General features: G+C 40.9%; 1 protein-coding gene across 3 annotated transcripts in view; it reads left to right on the top strand.

Moving 5' to 3' along the window:
* Nucleotides 1-24264, top strand: part of LOC109990751 (Kv channel-interacting protein 2) — a 107936-nt gene that overhangs the window by 25064 nt on the left and 58608 nt on the right. The window lies entirely within an intron of this gene.

The following is a 24264-nucleotide window of genomic DNA, read 5'->3' as shown; positions in this document are numbered from 1 at the left end:
CATGCTTTGTACTTTCTCTCCACCTTTTGCAGTCAAAGCTGTTTTGCCTATAGGATGCACTGCTCACTACATAATGGGCTACTTCTCGTTATCGACTCCCTCTAGGTGTGAGTCAGACTGGAATCGTGGGACTATAAACTTGTTATTTTTTGTTGCAAGACCTTTTATTTTCTGTGGCTGTGTCTGTGCCTCTCTCTCTGACCTTGCTGAAGTTTGGCATTTTGAGTGCAGAACTTTTAAGAAGTTAGGGACAGATGGGAAATAAGGTTGTGGGTAACAGTCCAATATGGAAGCGTGATTTGAAATACATTTGCATGCACATGCAGAGACGTTCGCAGGCACATACGCACACGCAGACACCGTCCTTAGGCAGGTTTTTATAAAACTGTGACATTTCCCTGCAGCTCTCCTCATCTTCTCTCCTCTTAACTCATCTCTTCCTCTGCTCCTATTCGGCCGCCCAGGTCCTGATGGGGGAGCCTGTTTGTCTTATCGCCACCCGCCAGCTGGAGTTCAGATCAGGGATCTAGGGGTCTCTCCTTCCCTCAGCGCTCCTCGCACTAAAAGAGACGGGGACAATGATTTGGCACGCTTCACACACACTCATAAACAATTACGGCATGCATGGAGGCACACAAAAGACACACACACACATGCACACACACTCGCGGAGCTCATCCAAATGCCATGGCTGCAAGTTTTGTGGACCTCCGAGGTAAAATTATAATATTGAAGAGGAAATATTGTTTGTGTGGTTTGAAAGCTGGCTCTCTCCCCTTTAAACTGTCATTAGTCGCTCTGTTTCCTGGAGTGAGTAAAGGCACCTGCCTGTGGCTGTTAATGACTGCAGCCTCTCTCTATTCCACCATTCTCCTCACTCACTTAAACACCTTAATGAACCACCTGTACAGTGTGTGTGTGTGTGTGTCTTTGTCTATGTATGCGTATGCATGTGTGTGTGTGTGAGGCACCTAGACTGCCACAGGGATTGCCCCTTGTGCATGTGAGCCAATTATCTTTACTTACTTATCTCCTATCAATGACTTTGAAATGAGGTGAATATCTCTGGCAGTCACAAAGAGCACACTCTTCGTTGCGTTTGTGTGAGAGAGTGAGCCAGTCATTGAATGAATATGGTAAAAACATTTGGTTATTGTAAGTATCCTGGACTGAAGACAGGTTTCCATGGCATTTCATAATCATTTTATTATTTAAATAATGCTAATTACCTTTTACATGTCAATACTCGCTGATAGTTTTATGAAGAAGAAAAAAATTCCATGTCACGCCTATCTTACTGGGTCGTTTGCTTTGTCTGAATCGACAGACAGAGAGGGAGAGGGGGAGAGAGATAGATAGAAGCTGAACCCAGGTCGCTTGTGTCTTTAAATGAGGCTCACACCACACACTTTACCCTCTAAGCTAAACGGCACCCCCAGTTTTGACCATTTATTTCTGCACTGCTATTTTAAAAAAGTGTGACTTAAACTGACAAAATGTACTGTCCCAAACAATGCTCAACAGCAATTAAGACAATAAAAAAACAAGATTAAATTACTTTTAAGGCTGAAAAAGCAGCTGTCTGTGGTATTTATTGGCACCAAGATGTTGAACAAGAACTTTCCTATTGTTGTTTCTCAAGCATATACACAGTGGGATGATTTGGGTAGATCTCTTTACAGTTTTTACTTGGACACTTTTAGCTTCTAGTTTATGAACTACATAAGTGACATATTTCAGATTTTATGTAAATATAAGAGTCAGATGATGACCTGTTTAAGTGACACTATGCATTATCAGGAACAAAAATCTTGCCCAACTGAAACTCTGTGGAGCTTTTTCTAAGTCCAGTGGACGACTGTCCAAGATGGTGACCACCAAAGTTGCTACATCTACTTCTCCTATTGCCTATGAGCAAGCCACACATTTTTAATCCTGTGAGTTGATTTGGAGCCCCTAGGGGGCAGCATAACAAGCGATATATATATATATACAGAATTGAACCAACTAATAAAGTTTGGAAAGCAAGTATTATTCCTTTGTGGTTGTGTTGGCATTGTGTGTTTAGTCTGTGTCCGTCATGTCCTGTTTTAGTGTCCAACAACTCCTTAGATAAATACTTTTACTGCTATTACTGCTGTTACTTTTACTGCTATATGCTTAAATTAACAGGCTTGTCCTCAACTTTGCGTGTCTTTTTGGGAACTTGAGAGCGATAAGCCATGATTGAAGCTAAACAATAAAGTTGTTGTTTGGGAAATCAAAACAGTGAGGCACCAGAGAGATTAATAAAGTTCTAACCACAGTTTTAAAACAGTCAGTGACTATTTGTGATGAGAGACGTGTTGCTGCTTAGCTGCTGGATGTATTTTGTCAGGGCTCTGCGTCCATTAGCTTTTTGTAGTTTGACCTCCTGCCCTCTAGTGGCCAGAAAACACTTGATGCTACTTTAATTTTCAGCTTCACTGTGCCTAACAGAACCAAACAGATTAAATAAAAAAAAGACCAACTTTTTGCCTCAACTCAAGTTAGTAATTGGACTGTCTCTCAAGATTTTTTTCAGTCACGCCTGCCCAGACCTGCCTAATTAAACCCACACAAACCTCTGACAGTTTCTCATCCCGTTGGCTGTAGTCTGGCCTTTCCCAACAACATTGCTCTCTAAACAGGTGGTGATGCTGGTGTGTAGCTGACAAGAATGCCTTTGTTTATGCTGCTCCCCACGTCACTTTCAAATTACCCGCAACACCAGAGGCAGCGGTTTCCAATCCACTGGAATCTCTGTTTAATAAACACGATTCATTCCCTCTGTCTCTCATCATTGCCACAGGAGGGGACTGTGCTGTTGAACACACGGGCAAATGGTTTCAGTATGTGTGTTTTGTTGTAGTCTGCCTCTAACTGACTTAGGTTTTATTTTAAGTTTGTTCCTATCGAATGTTTTCTCCTTGTTCAGGATTTTTATCGACATGTTCACAAGTTTAAATGTTCACATAGTGGGGCTCTGGTGGCGCAGTTGTTGGTGCGCACGACCCATGTGTGGAGGCTGCTGTCTGTCAGACGGACGGCCTGCCGTCGGGTCTGGCTTGCGGCTCCTTTCCCGCATGTCGTTCCCCGATCTCTCTCCCTGATTTCCGACTCTGTCCACTGTCCTGTCTCTCCGTTGAAGGCCCAGGGAGCACAAGAATGAATCTAGATGGTAATGCTGTCCTTATTCACAACAACCTTATGCTAAGAGAGCAGTCCAAACAACAGACAAAGTCCCAACAGCTGGCAATAATCCAGTTTAATACTCTGACTGGCCGACACATCACACAATCTAATTTCACTCTTGGACTGTTTCGTGGCTCTATAACAAACTGTGAGATTAGGACGGTGTCAGTACTCCAAACAACACACACCGACTCTCTCTCTCTCTCTCTCTTTGTGTGAGGGTGCTGCCAGGCCTGTAATGTCTCTGAGGTGTTTGCTTAGATAAAGGTCATCTCAACAATTAACCTCGTGTGACAAGTGAGAGAGCAATACAAACAACAGGACAGCAGCGGGGAGTAACAGGCAGACAGATGGCTCCTAAACAAACACAGTTATATATATATATATATATATATAATGGGCTCAATGCAAAGTCACCTGGGATTGATTACGGACCCAGTTCATCATATCCTGAACATCTGTCTGAACATCAGTCTCAATCGAACAGACACCCGCACAGCAGAGGATGTGTACATACTCTGAGACCTTGAGAAAGGACGATGCACCTTCAGCTGGCAGCTTGGAGGCAGGTTGGCTTTGTTATTGAACACCTGCTGGGAAGTTTACAGTCCAGTTCTCTGTGGTCTCTGAGAGGTGGCGGTTATATGAGGAAAAAGGGGTGCAGAGATGGAAACAGCTGGAGTTGATTTAAGGAAATCAAAAGAAAGTTTGACGGATAGAAAAAAACACTTTATCACATGATACGACACCCGTTGTTCTCCCCATAGTGCACATGTATGTTGGACTGAGAAGCTGCAGACAAAAAAAAACAAGTAACAACAATCTACTAGTTACAGAGAAGCATGTACCAATAAAAAAAAACCACAAACAACATATGTTGCACATAATCTCCACAAAACTCAAAATTGTTTTCTATGTTTGATTATGGTGTTTCTGTTTTTACGACACTTTGGTCAACATTGTTGTAATGAAATGTACTGTGTCAAAAAATGGATTGACTTGGAGTGGGAATAAGGAAATAAGTACCCCTCTCTCTCTGTCTCAAATTTATGGATAAAAAGAGTCAGGAAATAAACTCAGGTGGCCGTTAATATACCAGGGCGGTATATTAAGTATCGTCTATGTGTTGGAAACATCAAATGCTGCATGGACACACACAGCTGTGTTTGTCATGTTTCACATACCTCCATTCCCCCTTTCTCCTCCTACACCTCACCACAGTAAGCTTTCCTATACAGCCATTATGCAGGAGGCTGCTCCACGGGGAGTTGATCTCTAAAGTAACTAGACGGTGAAACCTGTCCCACACACATTTAAAGACACAGTACAGAACTGGAGGTGGCAGAATGGCCTTTGTGCTCAAATGTCAGACTTCTGCACTTTACTTCCTGCCTTTTAAATTATAATCTAGAGACCTGCACACCTACATGCTTCAACTAGGACCTTTTTTCATGTCTGTGCTCTCTACTTGTCAAGTGTTTCGGGAGGTAAAACTGGCGGTTTTTGCACGTGTATCATTTGGAAGTGAATCACTTCTATAAAAGGCCATTTTAAACATACTTTATTGTTGCTAGCTGTCAACTGCATGACACTTCTTCCCTCTTATTGGATCCTTCCCTCACTCCCTGAGCGATTCTCTGCTGTCATTTCTTCTTGTTCACCCACTCAGTTTAAGTTTAGTTTTGTGTTTTTATCCCTCAGTGTTGTATGTGTGTGTGATATGTGTGTGTGTTTGTTGAAGAGTAGGGTGTGTTGGCTCGGGTTATTTCTGTTTGGAAAGAGCTATTGTCTCATGAGAAATATGAGAATGATAAACCTCATTCAAGATTTATGAGTGACGCAAAACCCCAAGTTTACACACACGCACACACACACACGCGCGCAGCACACACAGATTAAACCAACACGTCTGATCTGATCCTGTTGACTGGTCAGTGTCCAAGTCATGTTCAATTACTCTAGACTGACAAGAGCGGTCTATTTCTGTTTTTTGTACATAAATAATACAAACACACACACACACACACACACACACACACACACACACACACACACACACACACACACACACAAAAGAGTGCGTCACACTCAGTTGAATAGGTAATCAAACCCATTTCATATCATTTAGCCCCTGATGGCTGATTAGACATTTAAGAATGATTTAGAGGCTAATCTAAAATCTTAAATCACATTAAGAAAACCCAACTAATCAAATAAAAGTGAGGCAGAAACCAGTCAGATAAACTTAAGCAGTAACTCAGTCAAAGATGCCAAAAATGTCTCCATTTATATACTTGATTCATACTCTCTGTCAATACTGTATTAACTACTTTAATCGGAATTGATAATTTTGTTGTCTTATGAGATATTAAACTTAAAACCTTTGAGTTCTACAAATACCAAGCCTTAATTTGAGAATATGGTCAAAATGGATTAATGAACAAAACAAAACAGTTTAAGTGATCATCTACAGCCATGCTAGTCGCTACGAAGGTTGCACTAGGTCACAAGAATTTTAGCAACAAAGCTAACATTTGGTACATGTATGCATGCTAACACTTGCTTATTCGTTGAAAACACCGGGTACAGCTGAGGCCAACTGGAATGTTAAAACCTTCACAGCTATTTTGTTATAACATTTCCCCCAGGCTGTTGGAGAATAGCCGGCCACCTAAATTCCTCAATATGTTGTCAGATATCCTGAAGGGACTTGGTGCAGTGGTCATTTGTCCTTGTCCGTCCCTTACAGTAAACATGTCACTTCAGCACAGCAGATATAGTCGTGTTTTCTGCAGGGACATCTCTCCTTATTCATTCTTGTTTGGAGGCTGTCAGGATATTTTGTTTCTCTCCTAAACCAACTGTCCTCTATCTCTGCTGCACCGAGTTTGGTGTGCGTGTACATGAGTGGGCCTTTTCTTTCCACCTCTTGGCCTTAAATCTTTATGCACTGCATGAATCAGAAGGACATTGTATCCCTCCTCTGGTTAAACATGAGTGTGTGTCACTGTGACTACTCTTTTTCAGCAGAGAGAAGCAGACAGATTATTTTGTTTGTGTTGAAGAATTTAAGAACAAAAGCGGCAGCAGGAGAGCAACGGACTGCTCAAATTGTGCGTGTAATCCCCTACATTTTTCATCTTTCTGCTGCACTTTGTGAACTTCAGTATGTTTTATCTTTTGTAACTCTAAATGAGACACTCCTCGCTCTCTGTCGAACTTCTTTTCCATTATTTTCTCGCCACCATTCCTTTTTTTTTTTGTCCTTGTCCTTGTCCATCTCTCGAAAGTGTTCTCGGAGACTTAAAAAGAATGAAGCGAAAAAGGGTGGGAGAGAGGAGATTGAGTCAGAGACAGTGGGTGTAATAGACAAAATTGGTTGGCAGAGTTGGGTCGATAAGAGGGGGGGGGAGGGGGGTAGATAAATGAACATAAGGAGGGAAAAAGCCCAAATTATCATTATAGAGCTGCAGGGTTAAATGTGAGCCTTTCACAGGGAGAGGTTCTTTCTGGAGATTTTTAAAATGGAAATGCTTCTGCACAGCTCTTCACACTGAAGCCAGGAGACTTGGTGAATTGGGAACAAGGGCTGCATTTAATATCAGCTGCTGTATTATAGATAAAGGAAAGTTGTGAGCTTCTTTTCCTCCACTGTCACCACCACCCTGCATGCTTCACCTCTTGATGCTTTCTCTCTGTCCCCTCTTGCAGAATAAAAAAGCTTGGTGAGCAGCAGCAGGGAAGAGGAGTATAGTTTTATGTTCAAAGGACAACAGGTGAAGCTGACGCGATAAGAAAGTTAAAGAATATACCAGAGACACTTTACAACACAGACAGGCACTGGCGCAATAATGTTCGATGTTGATTAACTTGACTTTTATTGAAGAATTGTTTGGTCTATAAAATGTCAGAAATCTGTACTTCTTTTGTCAAACAAGTCATTAAAATGCCCAAGATTTAAAATATAAAGAATGACAAAAATCTGTCCTTAAATTGAGGAAACTATTATAGGAAGAAAACATTAGACATAATCATTAATAAACAAAATAGTTGGCTGTAAATGTTCTCTTGACACTGGGTACACAGTGTGAAACATGAATTATGTCATTCTTTTTTATCAAACTCCATTTTTTAACTTAGTTGGAACTATCAGGTTGTAGTCTGTAGAAACCCTTATTCTCACTTTATTTCGATTATTTCCAGGCCATTTGCCTTCATTGGATAGGACAGCTGAAGAGAGACAGGAGATGTTGGGAGGACAGAGAGTGGGGAGGATGACGTGCAGCAAAGGGCTGAGGTCTGATCGGGAACCACAGTCACTGCGATGAGTGCTAAAGCCTCTGTTCATGGGGCATTAGGCATAACCGCTAGGCTATTGGCGCCCCATCTATTCAAGCCCATAATGTAGCTTAAGTCGGACTGTCAACAAAAGGAATGTCAAACATTCATTTAGAGACCTAACGGGCAATGTACCTTTGTGTACTTCTTCTTATAGGTGTGTTTGTGTTTCCAGGAGAAAGGAAACCATAAAGTAAAAAAAAAATAAAATCAAGAGTTCATAACTGTCTGTAGCAGTTTATCACCTCAGCTATACACAAATAATGATGCCTTCGAGGTTGATACAGAGAGAACGAGGGCCTTAAAACTGTAAAATAAAGTGAACCCAATCAACCCACCCGCCCTCCTCCTCCTGTCACCGATCTATACCTGTCCACCCACTGATTTCCCATGAGCCTTTGGGTGAATTAAGCCAAGTCTGGCTCTTTTTTATGGAGTCACGCAGCGTGCACACAAATACACACTCAAAGGAGAACTTGCACTTTACACAAATGCTCACATTAAGATGCACTCCTTCACACACACACACACACACACACACACACACACACACACTCACACACTCTCTTCTGTGTGTTACGTAACAGTTGTGTTTACAATGAAGAAGGACAGATGAGTAACTACCTCGGGGGGAAAACTTAAAGGCAGCATGTTTAACGTCATCTGGCAATCAATACAAATGATCTTTATTTTCCGCCTGAAAGATGTTTGTCGGTGTTGTGTGCGTTTGTGTTTACATTGTCAGGTCCGTGTATATGCTGTGGAGCCTGCCGAGTGTCTCTTCTTTGATCACTGTGTTGTTGTAGTGGGAACAAGTTCACCCTGCATCACCCCTGGCTGTCTGCCCACACGCTGAGAGAGACAGAAACACAGAAAGAGACACACTCAGAAAAAGAAGAAACTATTTTCTATTTCTTCAGCTCCCAGGATGCCTGTTTGAGATGCTGTGATGGTGTGAGAGGTCTCTGTCATTAGAACGAGGTGTCTCCAGCGGCCATGCGCACACATTTTCAGCAGAAATAGTCAAGAGTGGAGGCACTTAAGGAGCCTAGCAAGAGCGGGACAGAAGGCTCTGAAAATTGAGTGGAGAGCGAGGTGGAGAGCGAGGTGGAAAGTTCAGCGGCGGCTCAGCTGAAGACACAGACTGAGGCAGAGGGCTCTTTAAGAAAGCTGTGGTGAAGACGATGTCAAGAGAAGTGAGGGATCACATTAACAGAGTTAGTGATTATAGTGGAGTTATGTAAGTGGTGCACTTGTCATGATCAAAGTTGCTATTAGAGCTCTTAGCGAGGATCAAATGGAGCTCAAGAGACTGTGGGCTCATGTAACATGAGCATGAATGGAGAAGCTGTCAAGTTGGAGATAAAGGCAGAGGGTTCTTTGACTTTTAATGTTCATTTGCTGTTGGTGTTTTTTTTTTTTTTTTTTGAGTTGAGTTTGTGAGTGGGAAGGTGTAGCTCGAAGAGAGCTAGCAAGGCCCATCTACGAGTGCCTGGAGGTCAAAACACAACAACATTTCAGGGAACACAACATGTACCGAAACATAAAAAAAACATTGCAGAAAGCCCTTTGACATTTAAGTCAGAAAAACAAAAGCATTGCAGAAGAAAATGAACACAACATTCAACAAAATATCTAACAGAACACAAAAACATTTGGGAAGACACTGATATTTAAAAAGGGAAAAACATTTCATATAAACACAAATGGTTTACAAAAAGTTACACAAACCTTCACAACCCACAAAACACAACATTAATAAAACTTACAACATGTCTGCCAAACTAAGGACATGTCAGTCAACACAACTTTTCACATTTCAGGACAAAAACTAAATTTAAGAATAAAGTGTTTTGAGAATTTTGCTTTCGGGAAAGTTATTGTTGTGCATTTTGACCTACAGGAACGACTGTACTGTAATGTGGTTCTCACCTCGTATTAATTTTGGCTTAGTCTTTTGTCACTCTCAGCACCCTGCTTACACTCAGGTTCTGGATGCTCTACTGCCTGTGTGACCTTTGCTCTGACACATTTTGATGAATTTTCCCCTCAGGGTGCAAGGCGCAAATACCCTCCCATCAATAATCCCCAGTTTGTGCCAATATCTAAATTCTGCAGCACAGAACTATGGCAAAAAATGATGCTGTAAGCGTTTTGAAGGACAGACAACACTCTTGAAACTTTATATGCACAGCTGATAACACAAGAACACACACACGCACAGGTCTCTCTGTGGATTCCCGATCAGGTGAACGGTGCCTGAATCACAGTGAAGGTGAACTCTTGTCCTCTGTTGGTTGACAGCGGAGGGACTGGTCCGTCCCTGTTCTATTAGGACTGATTACATCATTTAGATACAGATGGGTCGTTTAACCCAGCAGCTGTCCTAATCAGGCACACCAGACTGAGCCCCCTTGTTAATGGCTCTCCTGAAGCAATGAGGGAACAGAGGCTGGCGATGAAGAGGAAACAAATTAAATACTTGGGCACCACGTTGGAGAAGTGGATGGGAAAACAACAGGTTATAAAAAAGCTCATTCTCTGCAAAAACCAGACTGCTGTTGTGTGAAAGAGAGAAATAATTTAAACTTTTCTCTACCAGCAGGGGGCATAGCAACCCATATATTAAAGGGATACTTCACCAATTTGCATTAAGCTTTGTATCATTAGAAACCTGGTAGTATTTTGAATGGTTGTGCATCCTGCCCTCATTTCCCCCTGAGATTGTCTGAAAAGGCCTCCGATGACGCAAACAGGCAGGTCAGCAGCCGAGGCATAAGACCTGGCTGACGGCGGCGGTGAGGACGAGGAGCCCGGCCCGGCTCGAGCTGGGGCGGACTGGTGGTGTCGGTGCTCTCACTGTTTGTCTATGGACACAGACATAGAGTCCGTTTGTTGACAGGAATTTCCAAGATGACAATTCCTTCTGGAATAAATCTCGGAATCAGTTGAGGAAACGGCCTTATGTGATGTTGTAAATGTCTATAAATCGAGCACCCTAGCTTCAGTGGGAGTAGCCTGCGGTTCTGTGCATTCTGAGAGTTGTTGTCTTTCATCCACATGAGCCAAAAAGACACTTTCTGCCTTTTCTCGGCCAAGAAGGCACCAACTTCAAAATGTATTTCACGTTTCTACTACATATATGACCCAATTTCAGTACAGATTCATGTTTCAATGGGTGAAGTATCTCTTTCAGCTATGGTTGTTGCCTCACACTGATTTCGAAACATGTGACTTTATTTAGTTTTAAGTGTCAGGGGCTTCTCAAGCCTGCTTGCACAATTCTATAGGATGGATTTTTGAATGCAATATACCTGTGTTTTCATTACCCAAACTTTGATTTAAAAAATGAATCAATCAGTCAATCAATCAATCATTATTTGTATAGTGCCAATTCATAACCAGAGTTTTGTCGAGAGGCTTTACAAAAGAGCATATGGGATCATTTGCAGCAAGAATTTCTCCTTTTTATTCCTCACGTTCCTGTTGCCGCTGAGATTGTGGTCGGAGCAGGCCGTGCATGAATGAGGACGGCGGTGATTGTGGGGACGACACAGTCCGATTGTAGTAGCTACTGTAGGTGTCAGGGACGTCGGGCGGTAGTAGTGCCAGACCACCTCGCTGAAGGTTGGGGGAACACCATCTACTCGAGAGAGGCCTCCTGGGATTCTAACACACTGGCCCAGAAGGGGGGGGTCCATAGCAGCAGGCTGTCCCCACCAACAATCCTGAGGAACCTACAAGACATGAGAGCTCAGGAGCTCCCAGGAAAATATGTGCTAGTAATTAAGAAGAGTTTGTGTGATGAGCTTATTTTAATTATGTGACTAAACTGGCAGCTTGTAGAATATGAGGAGCATTTAGATTAAAAAAGGATGACGTTAACAAATCAACAGTTACCTCCATTTGTGACCAATTTGATCATTATTTTGTTAATTTGCTGTTACCATTCATGTCTGTCTAATACTTCGACTTACACTAATTCGTCTGACCAGTGGTCCATAATAACATGAGTAACAGTAAAACAAGTATTCAAGACACAATAACCAGCCCGTTTCATATTTTTAGAACTTGATCAGAAGATTATAAAGAAAGTTTCTCTGTGCAGTAATTTTTATTTTCCTTCTTGTTCTTACAAACCATATGGTGCATATGGATCATTACAACCACAAGCTGTTTTCTAGATACGTTCCTTAAACAAACCCCAAACATAGACGCAAGTCAGAAGAAGCCAGGTGATGTTTGCAGAGGGATAATTGGCACCAGGAAACAAATGTAGCACTCTATACAGTCATACAAAAACAAGTCGCAGACTATGCTGCTGACATTAATTAAGAATACATCCTTTAGGAAGGCAATAGAGGATACTTTTAAAGTAAACTTTCAGGACAGCTTGAGACAAAAAAAGTGTGACTGAGAACACTGACTCACAAGTAGTCTATACATGAAGTGGCATTAAAAACTGTTAAAGTAATAAATACACAGGGATGTAACTAAGGAGTATTTGCATTATGGTTTAATCTGCCCATTATTACAACAACTAACCAATCAATTGTTTCCCATCTGAAATGTCAGAGATGTTTGGTGTTTGTGTTTGGAAATTATAGTAACAATCAAGTCAATCAAGTCTTTATCTGTAATGCTTAGACATGCATCTTGTGCTCCCCTGTGGGATTCCCCAGGGGTCTATTTTGGGTCCCCTCTTATTCTCTGTTTACATGCTGCCCCTGGGGCAAATCCTATGTAGGCAGGGCATAGACTCAGTTCTGTGCAATGCTAAAACCTGGTACCTCTGATACATCACGTATCATGTTATTCCTGGCAGAAATTAAAAAGTTGGATGTGAAAAAATCTTCTCCAGCTCAATGAAGTGCTTCTTATTGCTCCCTCTTGCCCCAGTATAGCTTCATTAATCATATTTATCTCCTTTAGCCTTTAACCTATAGGGTTCATTCTTTACTCAGGGCTATTTTTTGGTACCCAGGTGATCAAACTGATACGCTCCTGCTTTGCCCAACTGAGAAAATTAACCAAAATTTTAAAGTGTATGCTTCCAGACTTGACTATTGTGATGCGCTTCATTCCTACATCAGCAAGCATAACATCCAAAGAATGCAGCTAATTCAAAATGCTGCTGCCAAGCTTTTAACGCATACCAAGAGTGCCGACTCACTGGCTACCTGTGAGCTTTAGAATTGATTTTAAGATCTTATTTCTTGTTTAGAGCATTAAATGGCCAGGCCTCACCCTGTATCTATTATCTGCTAACTCCCTATGAGCCAGAATGCTTCCTGAGATCCTCCTTCAGAGCCCTACTGGCAGTTTCTGAATGTCGACTGGACTGGTCACAAAAAGTGACCGAGCCTTTGCAGTTTAAACCCTGTGCTCTGTGTAACTCCCTGCTTGGATATGTCAGGCAAACTCAATGACCTCTCATAAATCTCTGCTCAAACCTGAAGCTTTGTTGGCATTGTCGTGTACTTATTTGCCAGGTTTTTAATTGATATACAGTTTATGTTTAATTGATATTGGGTCTTAATTATCTGTTTATTTGGGGTTTTTTTTATTGTGAATTTTCGTATTTGTACTATTCTTTGCTGGTTTTAATTCTAAAACCCATTAATACTTGTTTTTGAACAGTGCTATATTGGTAAAGTTCTCATTACTAGTAATTTATAAACAGAATATGCTGCCATTCATTTCCTTTAGCCCACCAATAGATGTATCAAGACATCAGTGTAACTCCTTGGACACTAAAACCCTCACTGCAGCTTCCTGAAGGCTTATTAGTTATAATTCACACTCTCTGGATGAAGTGAGAGAAGAGAGCGGTAATGGGGTGTTTGAGTCAGCATCACTGAAACTAGTTTTAGGTCAGAGAGCGGGGCGCTGTGAAAATTGGGTTACCTCAAAAAGGTTTGATTGAATCAGTGCAGAGTCGTAGTGCAGTTTACTGTTACATCTGCATATTTTAAGCACAGGGGAGATCTGATGAAAAACAGATTCTATCTGTCTTGTTTTATTACACCCTCCCTCTCTCTTCTCCTACTTGCTTGCCATATTAGTGCATGCATCTGTGCACTCACTCACAAAGCCTTTCTCCCTTGTGACACGTCAACTCTGCAGCAACATACTTCCTTATAAAAATGCACCTCACTCAGCCTGCAGGAAACATACATCCATGTAACATGGATCAGACACATGCTCTGGTATTGAACTGATGCGACCGTGGCCCGGGGGAGGTGGGATAAGAGCTTCTTCCTGTTGGAGAGAGAAGACAGACTCTGAAAATGGAAGCGTGGATTTTTTTCTTCTCCTCCTCCTACACAGGCAGCCGATCTCAGGGAGGGGGTCTCCGTCTCTGCAGGGCTCTCTGATCTCGGAGTCACAAAACACCTGCTGCCTACCTTCAGACGGGCATGCAGAGAGACACAGAGTGGGAGGCTTTTGGGTAGGGGGAGAGTCTGCAGCAAGAACAGCAGTCAAGCAGCCAAGAGGTGGGGTGTAACAGCGGGAGGAAGAGAGACAGAAGCTTCAGAGAAACGCAGAGAATCCCTGCGTCGCATGATACAATGTAAAGCAGGAGTGGAGCAAGGTGTAGCAAAGTTGATAAGACATCACATCAAGAGACCTTAAGTGACTTTCAGAATGTTTCTTGCCTGCAAAAAAAGTGCAAGTAACAGCGTGTGATCTCCTCTTCTCCAGCGTTAGGCTTGAGTGACTTTGCTGCAGGTTGGTGCCAGGCAGTATAAACAAGGTGAAAGCCTCAGAATCTCCCCTGTGGGTTATTTGTCGTCCTCGTGGCCCACTGATCTATTCCTCTGCTCATCTTGCTTGGTTTATATGTCACTCTTCATCTCCCTTGGGTTTGTGCCCTTTCCTTCTTCATCTGTCTGCACAGTAGTGGCTTCAACTCTGGCTTTATCCAACAGAATAAGTAAGGAGCTCCCACTAGGTTTAAAAGACAAAAATAATAGAAATGTGTGTGTTGTGGGGAGAGGAAGAGAGTCATGGATTTGATTTTTTATTCATTGTTTTATCAGCACAGCCAAAAATACATTTTGCAGAGTGCAAAAGTCTTCAATGTTTTCTCTTGGCCTTTAATCTGTACATGACATGATCACTATGATTTACACAGGAAAGGAGAATCAGGAATAACTCTGCAGGAGGCCAAAGAATGCCGGTGAATATCTCCATTTTTATCGCCCAGCACTATCTCCTAAAGGTTCAATTACACTGTTGCTCTATTTTCTGCAGCTGAGATAATTAACTGTATATAATAGCAGGCAGCAGTGAACTGGCATGAGACATTAATCTGAAGAAAGTCTGCACAAATAATTGATTTGCTCATTCGTCTGGACTCAAAGGAGTCAATATTACAAAACTATAAGATGGTTTTATCTACACTGAAATAACAATTTGGACTGCGTGTCCAAACGCATTCAAAGTTGGGGAAATGTATAACTCAATATTTGAATGTAATTTGAAGTGTTTTTTGCTCCTTTGTTAAGAATCTGGTGAGCCTGCAAGGTCTTATGAATCTCAAAGTCTGAAGAGCTGACAGACAAAAAAGGTGATTTTCTTTTCACGAGGAACTAAAATGCATTGGATTTTTTTTTTGTAGATCTGTAGCTGTGTTTTTACTGGTCTGTATCTGCCCTCTACTGGTCAAAACTGTTTAGTACAGCGGAATATGTTAAAGTCACTGGAAGGATCAGTGAATATCAAGCAATGTTTTTTTTGGCATGGAATACAATCTTAATATTTGGCCCATTAGATGCAGCTCTATGGTCCCAACTATGCATTGCATTGCAAAGAAAAACACTTGTACCAGTGGATATCAGCGCTGATTCAGATTTGTGTCAGACTCTATATTAAGTTCTTTTTTTCTTGATCTGTGAGATCAAGTGCAGGTTGCTTTACTTCCTTTAAATAATGAAACATTGGTACTTTTTAAATTTTACTAGATTTCTACACGTGATGTTTGATATGAATATTTCTTGAGCTAACACATTCCTTACTATTATATATTCACAGACATCATTCATCCTTCAGATAATGCAATGCTTCTCTAGTAGGATTACGTCGCTCAGATGAAGTCCTACAGCTAGAGGCCCCTTTTATAAAGTGTTGCACATTTTCCATCAGTGATCGGACCAGGGCAGGAGGTCTGTGCCTGGTGGACTCCTGACTCCTTGATGCTCACAGACAAACATGCACATATTTGCGCACACATTTAGTGAAGTCATTATTTCTCATATCTATAAGAATTTCCTATCTTAAGAGCAACTTTTGACGAGTCTTCATAGTTCAAAAGTCAAAAAATGACGTAGATCTAGCAACTGGAAGACTAATGCATCAGTTGCTTGTAGTCTTTAAGCTCCATTAGTATCCCCTCTCCCTCCTTGTCTGCTGTGAAGTTGTTGAGTGTGTGCATGTGCATGTGTTAATTTTGAACCATCTCTCAGTCCATCTGTTTGCCCTCAGGGCAGATAAGTTCTCCTGATGTTGTGTCTGTGCAGCTTTTTGCCTGCAGATGGCAGCAGCGACATGGAGCTGACGTTCTGGACTGCCAGTATCTACAGTGCTGTGTTTAATAAATTATAACCTCAGTCTGATTCGAAGTCTAACCAAGATCAGTGTATTGTTGATAAATATCAACAGTGCTACAAAGGTGCTGTCTTGTACTCGTATTAGCTACACCCTACACCCCGTCTCTGTGTCAGACAAGATGATTAAGAGCTTTCTTTTACTCACCTCTTCTGTACTGATGTCATTCTGTATGTAGTCACATTTGCAGCTTTGATGATCCATCACAGCATGTTAAAGTGGAGGTCAAATTGATTAACAGGTAAACTGTGGGATGCATTTGTCACTCTGCATAAGCAGAGAACAACCATCACCATGGAAACATGTGTTTACCTTGCTCCAAATTCTGCATGCCATATTGAGTTAAATTGAACGATGTTTATATGACTGACAAATACAACTAAAGAGGTGCGGGGACTAACTGATGGCCTTAAAGTTTTTCCTGAAGTTTAGTTTTTAAAAATCAGTGTTGGGAACGTTTACAGCGAAATGTTTGTTAACAACAGCCTAATGGCAAATATTTCAAAAGAAGATCTTAGATGTTAAACCAAATCCTGAAGTGTAAGATGTGCATCTTAGTAAAAGAAAATGTAAGCTGTCAGAGCAGAGGATGCAAAATAATGTTTAAGTTTATTCAAATTGATAGCAAAAATAAACGGCTCTTTGCAGGATTCTTTTGATCATGGGTGATTGTGAGCACAAATCCTCTTTTGAAAAAAGCTTTAGATACCGTCCTTGATATTAGTTCACTACTTTAGCAGGATTTGTGTTGAATACCAGCTGAAATGAGATTTGTAAAAACCTCTGAGCTGCAAAGCTAAAAACAGTAGCAAGCGAATATTTCTCAGTTATGTTTCAATATGTTAAAAGTTGGTGCCCTGATTTATTTATGAAGAAGCACTATAAACATACATTTACCGAGGAGGACACACCACTTCTCATGTGCTTACAGGGCATGTAATGTTCAGGAGTTCAGGTTTAGCGACTAAATGGTTTAAAGTACTAAAAAAATTAAACCATCCAGGTAAATATCTAAAAAAAAAAACAGCAAAAGAAGATTGTAAGACGTCGTGAAGGCTGCCTCAGCTCTATATCATCTTTTCTCTTTTTTTAATCTGAATTTAAGGCTTAACTGCACATCCCTGAAGACGAGTGTTTCCACCTGTGCCTCTTACTTGCTCCTCCTCCTCCTCTCTTTTTAGTTCTCCTCCTTCCCTCCACAGTCACGTGTTCCTGCTGAATAGAGCGCTGAGTGGGTTTCACCAGCTGGTGCCTTTGCCTGCCACATTAATAGTGTTAAAAACAAATGTGTATGTGTGCGTGTGTCTTTGCCAAATACTTGAGTGGAGTGTCAGTGTCACATCTGCCCTCCAACGTTCCCGTGTGTTTTTGTGCTCATATGGCAGCATGGAGTACACAGACTGCCGCACACCGTCCAAATCTGTGGAAAATCACCACACTGTCCCCTATAACACAAACATAACACACAATGTAAAAGTCCTAACATCATTTTTCCTTCTTGATATTAAATATAACAGGGCTTCCCAACCTTTGGTCCTTTGAGTATCCTACATGTATCCAAGAAAAGCTGAGCCCCCCAAGTCATCAAAAATTAACATCAATTTCAAAGGTCACATATTATACTCCTTTCCAACCTTTAGTCACAGAGCTCCACAAAACATGTTTGTAAAGTTTCTTGTTCTAAATCCACTCTGATCCTGTATTTGAACTAACCTATAAACCCCTCTATTTCAGCCCTGCTCAGAACAGGCTGTTCCTGTGTCTGTACCTTTAAATGCAAAGAGCTGCGTTCAACAACGACCTAAAACTATTCTACTGCCCTGTTTATTGAATTGTTCTCTTACCTTTAGACTAGTTGGCTGGTCTGAATTTTAATCCTAAATTTCGCCACGTAACGTCCCTAGTTTCTATTTGGAGACAAAGCTTAGATTATTGCTTGGAAAGCTACAATTTGAAGAAAAAGAAACATTTTTCAGGGGGCCTGTTAAATGATAGTTGAGGTTGGTGCATTATTGACTAGCACACTCACCTTGATACCTCATATTAGGCATTAATGAGACTTGTATCCGAACAACTCTAACACAGAGACATGCCGTGGCTACTTTATTGAATTGAGCACAGAAACAGAGAAAGAAAACAGTCAAAGGAAAATAAATTGGAAGCAGGTGAGGTGAAACAGACGGATATATTTATCCTCTCCTTGACCTACCAAAAAAGCCCCAGATTCTTGGCTGTTTGATGGTGTTTCTGACAATCACGTTAGGGTCAATTTAGGGTTTAAGGCCTTAAGGGTCTTCATTTAATGATCGAAGCCATCAGTCAGACAGCCTGCAGATCTGGAGCTTCACAGTCAGGTCAATGGTGCAGCAAGTTCACCTGCCACTGTACTAATCTTATCTCTCTTCTTGTGTGTCTGACCTCTCTGTCTCTGTCTGCCAGCAGCTCCTCTTTACCTCCTGCCTTCGAGGCTCTGCAGTTTTTATATATATAGTTTTTATTTCACTGAGATATTAAACTCTTTTGGAAATGGATTGAACATTTTGAATCATTATTGTTAGCAGTTAGCATAAATGTTAAACATATTTACACACCCTGTTTGTTTTGAGAGCTATGAATGATGTGTTTTATATTAGCTCTAAAAGCTATGTTTATTAGCCTCATACATCTTACAGAACTAAACTCTCTCCATCAATGCTCAGTTGTGAAGAGTCATCTCAGTTTCTGTCAAAAATCAGCCACATGCAGGAACGTGCTCAGACTTTTTAACTACAGCCTCTGATATATTTGTATTGTAAAGGTTTTGCAGGATTATTTTTGTATTTACATTTTTTTTAATCTCAAACATTGTTATTGAAATACAATAATTTACAAAAAGTTTACAGGAACTAAGATGGCACTTTCATGGCACCTCAGATTTGGTTTGAAGGCATGTAATTGTTTTTATTTGTAGTATCATAGTTTTAAAAGCTACTGTGGTCATGGCTTTGCAGTAGACTATTTTTAGTCTTTTTGTCTAAAATTAAAGCGCCTCTCACTTGATTGAAGTCTAAATCAACACATCAGCTCTAAATACGAAAGGTTTTTGTCAGCTGATAATTGGTGCTAAAAGGCCTCGATGTGGGAGGTGTGATTTTCTTGGTTTATTGGGTGTCTCTAGAGTTGATAATGGCCTGCAGCCTGCATCTGTCTGATAGGTTCACACCCTGGATGTTTTGTTGTTGGGGACTCAGAATCTTGGAAGTAAAAACACTTCACTTCACTAACTTATAAGTTGTTGTTTAGCTGATATTAGCCTAATACAATGTTGTTCTTGGTTAATCATGATTGAAGAAGCCTAGAGGAAGATAAAGAAGGTCGTTTAGTCACACAGAAATGGAGCTGCTTGTAGATGAGCTGGATGTTAGAAAGATTATTTGTTTGTTTGTTTGTTTATCACAGCAGGGGGGTTGTAATCAAATTTAAAAAAATCAGTGAGTGTGTATGCGTTGCTGCTACACACATACATTCTCCTCTGACAGTGGCTGTACATCCATAATGAGGCATTATACATTCACTGTAGTATTTATATGTGAACAGCAGTCACACTGATTATGTCTCATTATGATCCTGTCAGTCAGTGGTATTCCCCACTGTTGGGTTATTAAACTGTGATATAGAGTTTGTAATGGATACGTAATGATTGTGCAAGAGCTGTTACAGAATCAGAATCAGAAGGACTTTCTTGAAGGGAAACTATAGCATCTAAGTTAATCGCTGTTAGAGAGAGAAAACCAAAGAAGTAATTCAATAAAACATACAATGCAACTCAGTTTCAACAAATCGAATTAATCCATCCATCCATTATCCATACTGCTTTTTCCTTGCGGGATCCCGGGGGGGGGGGGGTCTGGAGCCGATCCCAGCTATCATCGGGCGAGAGGCGAGGTACACCCTGGACTGTTTGATCACAGGGCTGACATATAGAAAACCAGCCACACTCACATTTCACAGTTGCAGCCCAAATCTAAGTAAGAGATATAAAATGTTGTAAATTAAATATTATGAATGAAATATTGGTTGCAGAGTGGTGCAGTGGTTAGCGCTGTTGCCGCACAGCGAGGAGCTTCCTGGTTCGAATCCCCATTGGACAGGAATCTCTCTGTGTGGAGTCTGCATGTTCTCCCTCGTGCATGTGTGGGTTCTCTCCGGGTCCTCCAGCTTCCTCCCACACTCCAAAGATATGCTCGTTAGGTCGATTGGTGACTCTAAATTGTGATGTGAATATGATTGTGGCTGGATGTCTCTCTATCTGGCAGCCCTGGGATTTACTGACCACCAGTCCAGGGTGTACCCCGCCTCTCGTCCAATGACAGCTGGGATCGACTGCAGCCGCCCGAGACCCCAAACGGTATAGATAATGGATGTTTTTTTCATATGTGTGCTTATCTGCATATTGAGATGAAAAGAGAGCTGCTAACTCAAGTGCAGACTCAAGTAGATATGCCTTTTAATGCCAGGTGTGAACAGCTGGACTTAAAGCTGCCCACCACTTGTGTTCAGATCGCCATCAGGTACAACAGCCCACTGCCAACAAACCAGTGGGACCAGAAGTGACACAGTACCATCATTACTGATTATATTTTAGGCAGTGGATGCTGACTTTAATTCACACAATAAGCCTTTGAAATCCAAAAGGAACCTGAGCTCAGAAAACTCTGTGTTCTAAAATTCATAAAAAGGAGGATGAATTATTCAATCCTTGAGTGTCACTTTGAACCCTTTGGAGTCAGGGCCCCATTTTTAATTGAAATAGGCAAAGCATTGCCAAGGCTGCCTCTGCACACTCGCATATACTGAAAGCAAGAGGCCTTGGAACAAATCCTGGAAATGTGTCACAGCATTTAAAACAATAACAAAACATGCTGCAGATTTCAGAGCAGTCTGCCCCGTTATTTGCTTCGATACTAATCACTTCCCCCTCCTTTTCATTTCATCTTATAATCTTGACGATGTGTCATTTTTCCTCTACGTTTTACCTGTTCTGTTTGTCAGTGTGGTTGGCTCACCTGATGGCTTCTCAGAGCTGCAGACAAGCTCCTCTACACCCTCAGTAAACCTGTCATAAACCTGCAGAGGGTCTGACATGCTCCCTGTCACCCGCTGTGTCAGAGCTGCAGGGGGGGGGAGAGAGAGAGTATGTGTTGAATAAGTAAGGATATACTGAAGACAGATGTGACAGATACATTCCTGGAGAGGGCAAAATTACTTGTGACTTCAAGTCTGAGTCAGAATTATGAAATTATGTGTACACAGACCCTTCAGAAAATACTTGCTGTGGAAAAAAGTTATCCTCTTTAAAAAGACGGAAGTTAAACAGTTTCACCAACAATCAATACAACAATGTCGTACCTCATCTACCAATGATTAAAGGTCTTATGGAAACAAATATTAAGTGACTTAAACCTGCATTCATGCTAATGGCCAGCAGGGGGAGACTCCACTGAGGGCAAAAAAAAAGTCTGACGATCTGAAACCAGATGAAAATCTTACCCTTTACTTTGTGTTTATTTGAAACATTGTTCAATACGTTTTTGGCCTCAATCGTCATTTTTAAACTTTCTTCAACTCAGCATGCTGTTCATTTAGTGAATAACTGTCCAAATTAGATAAAATAACAGATAAAGAAGGGTGTGATTTTGCTGTAGCTTCAGTACAAGTAGTACACAAATAGGGAATGCCACCTGTTGTCTAGGGTAGAGTTGTAACCATGGGTAACCAATCATTAAATTATGGTCACTTTTAGCTCCAACACAACAAGATAGGGACAAAATGCTCAACATTTGGCTCATAAAAGCCATTTAGACAGTTCTTAAACCCCCTTTACGGCTGTGATGCGAACTTGGCTGGATCCATATCATTTAAAAAAGTCTGTGATTAGAATATGTTGTGCTGAAGAGGGTCTGAAGCAGGTTCTGAAGAAGAAGAGTCAGTGAAGCAGGCTGAGAAAGTCAGAGCTCCTTATCTAATGGCACAAGATTTTCTGTTTCTTGTTTTTCTTTTCAAGCATCTTTAAATATATATCATCTTTCCCCTCTCCAATGAAACAAAGTTTAACTGATGTGACAAATTACTGTTTTAAGTGCTTAAGTTGACTTCCCATGCGGAACCTCGCTGGTTTCATTTGAAGGAACAAACATCTGTAAACACCTGTTCTGCAGATTCTTAACACAATGCAGAGTGCAATGCATGACAGATTCAGAACGTGGGCATAAACAGAGAAATCCTTGAAGTAGTTTGAAAAAGGGGGTGGTGTGTGTATGTGTTGGGGGGTTGGGAGTGGGGAGGGGGAGGGGTTTCTGGGGTTATCATTAAAAATAATACACGTTGATGAACAAAAACTTTCTGAGTGTCTTAGTGATCAACTTTAGAGAGATTTGTGTGATTGAACCAGACAAAATATTTGTTTTGTTCTTCTGACCTTTGATTTTACACGATCAGATCCTGCCTTCCCCTCTGTTTACTTTGTTCCCAGTTTTTTAGGGTTCATATATATTTATTTCACCACTTACATATCTGCACTATTTTTACTATTTTACTTTTTTCAGTATGCCTATATTTGTCTATTTGTCTGGTTTTTGATTCTCATATATATAAATGTTGGTTAGACTCTGTGTTCCTCTCAATCTCCTGAGAACAATGCTGGCTTTACTTAACTTTAACCTTTCTTCATCAGAGAGAACGCCCTTTCGGTTTTGTGTGTGCATGTGTTTGTGTGTGTGTCCAGGAGATGGTGTTTTTGGAAGTTTGTAATCTTTCATGCTACACTGATCGCTCAATCTGTCACTTCAGCTCTTCTTCAGCTTTTACCCCTCAGTTTGTGTTTGTGTGTGTGTGTGTGTGTTTTCTGAAGCTACAATGAGAGCAAACTCTATTATTCATAGACTTAAGGAGGCGAGCAGTGAGCAAGTAAGGATGTGCATTGATTGTGTGTTTACGTATGTGTAATATATGAAAAAATGTTGATAATCATCATCGTCTGCCAACAATCACATTTTAACTTTCTCAAAAAGATCTTGTTCATTGTATGACAAACTTTGTTCCATATTACAGCTACATTTCATTGTGTGTCAGAGTCTGTCACCATGTTTTTCTGGTGAGTCAATGTTAAAGGTCTGTATTGTGCTTTCATGTGACTTGTTGTGTCTTTCTGCTAAGACAAAGTTTGAGTCCCAATCCCTTTATTTTTATTTTAAAAGATAATATTTTATTTAAAATGCAATTTTACAACTTCTTGTGACAAATGTGCTTTACTTTATCCTAATGTGTTAAGTGAATATACATTATTATTTTGTTACTTTTTTTAAAGAACCAATATGTAAGACATCTACTGAATTAAGTCATAAAATGACCTTATTATCATCAGACATGAAGGAAACATGCCATGTTGAAGTGCGAGCTTCTCTGACAACGATGCAGCAGCCAGTATGTCCTCCTCCTAAGTTTCCATTCCAGCCTCAAATGATCTTATCTGTTTGGTAGATGGATTTAAGGCACTCCCACACAGCCGTTTTGCACTCGTTTGCTCTATGAAACCAGTTATCACATCAAACCAACAGGTGGTGAAAGCGACTTAAAGAGCCTTAATATTTTTCTGATAAGCTCCATGACCAGAAACGTGATAAGACAAGGATAAATATTGGAGATGCTTATTGAAAAATGGAGAGAGAGGTTAGAACGCAGAAGGATTACAAGACCGATGCAAAGCTGTCTAAACACTGAAGCTTCAGTGTGAATGACATGGCAACCGACGTGTGCATCAACTCTTCCCAAGAGAGGAGGGGACAGGGGGAGACAGCTCTCTACAATGTTTAGAATTTTGACTGCAGTACCAATTTGTAACGCTAGGTGTCAGAGTTACTTATTGCTCCTTTAAGTTGCTGTCCCAAAAAAATGAAAGCAATGAGCTGAAAGTTGCTTTGAAACTCATGAAGCTGTTTATTCTCTGTGGGCTCACCTCAAAGCAACCCCTCTCTTCAACTATCCCCAATTTTGTGCAGGCTTTTTCCCCCTGGACCTTTTTTCTAAAAAAAACAAACAAACAAACAAAACATTTAGGTCCTTCTC

The sequence above is a fragment of the Labrus bergylta genome, chromosome 10 (genome assembly GCF_963930695.1).
Source record: "Labrus bergylta chromosome 10, fLabBer1.1, whole genome shotgun sequence".
NCBI lineage: Eukaryota > Metazoa > Chordata > Actinopteri > Labriformes > Labridae > Labrus > Labrus bergylta.
The sequence above is the reverse complement of the archived record's forward strand: the minus strand, read 5'-3'. Positions and strand labels throughout refer to the sequence as shown.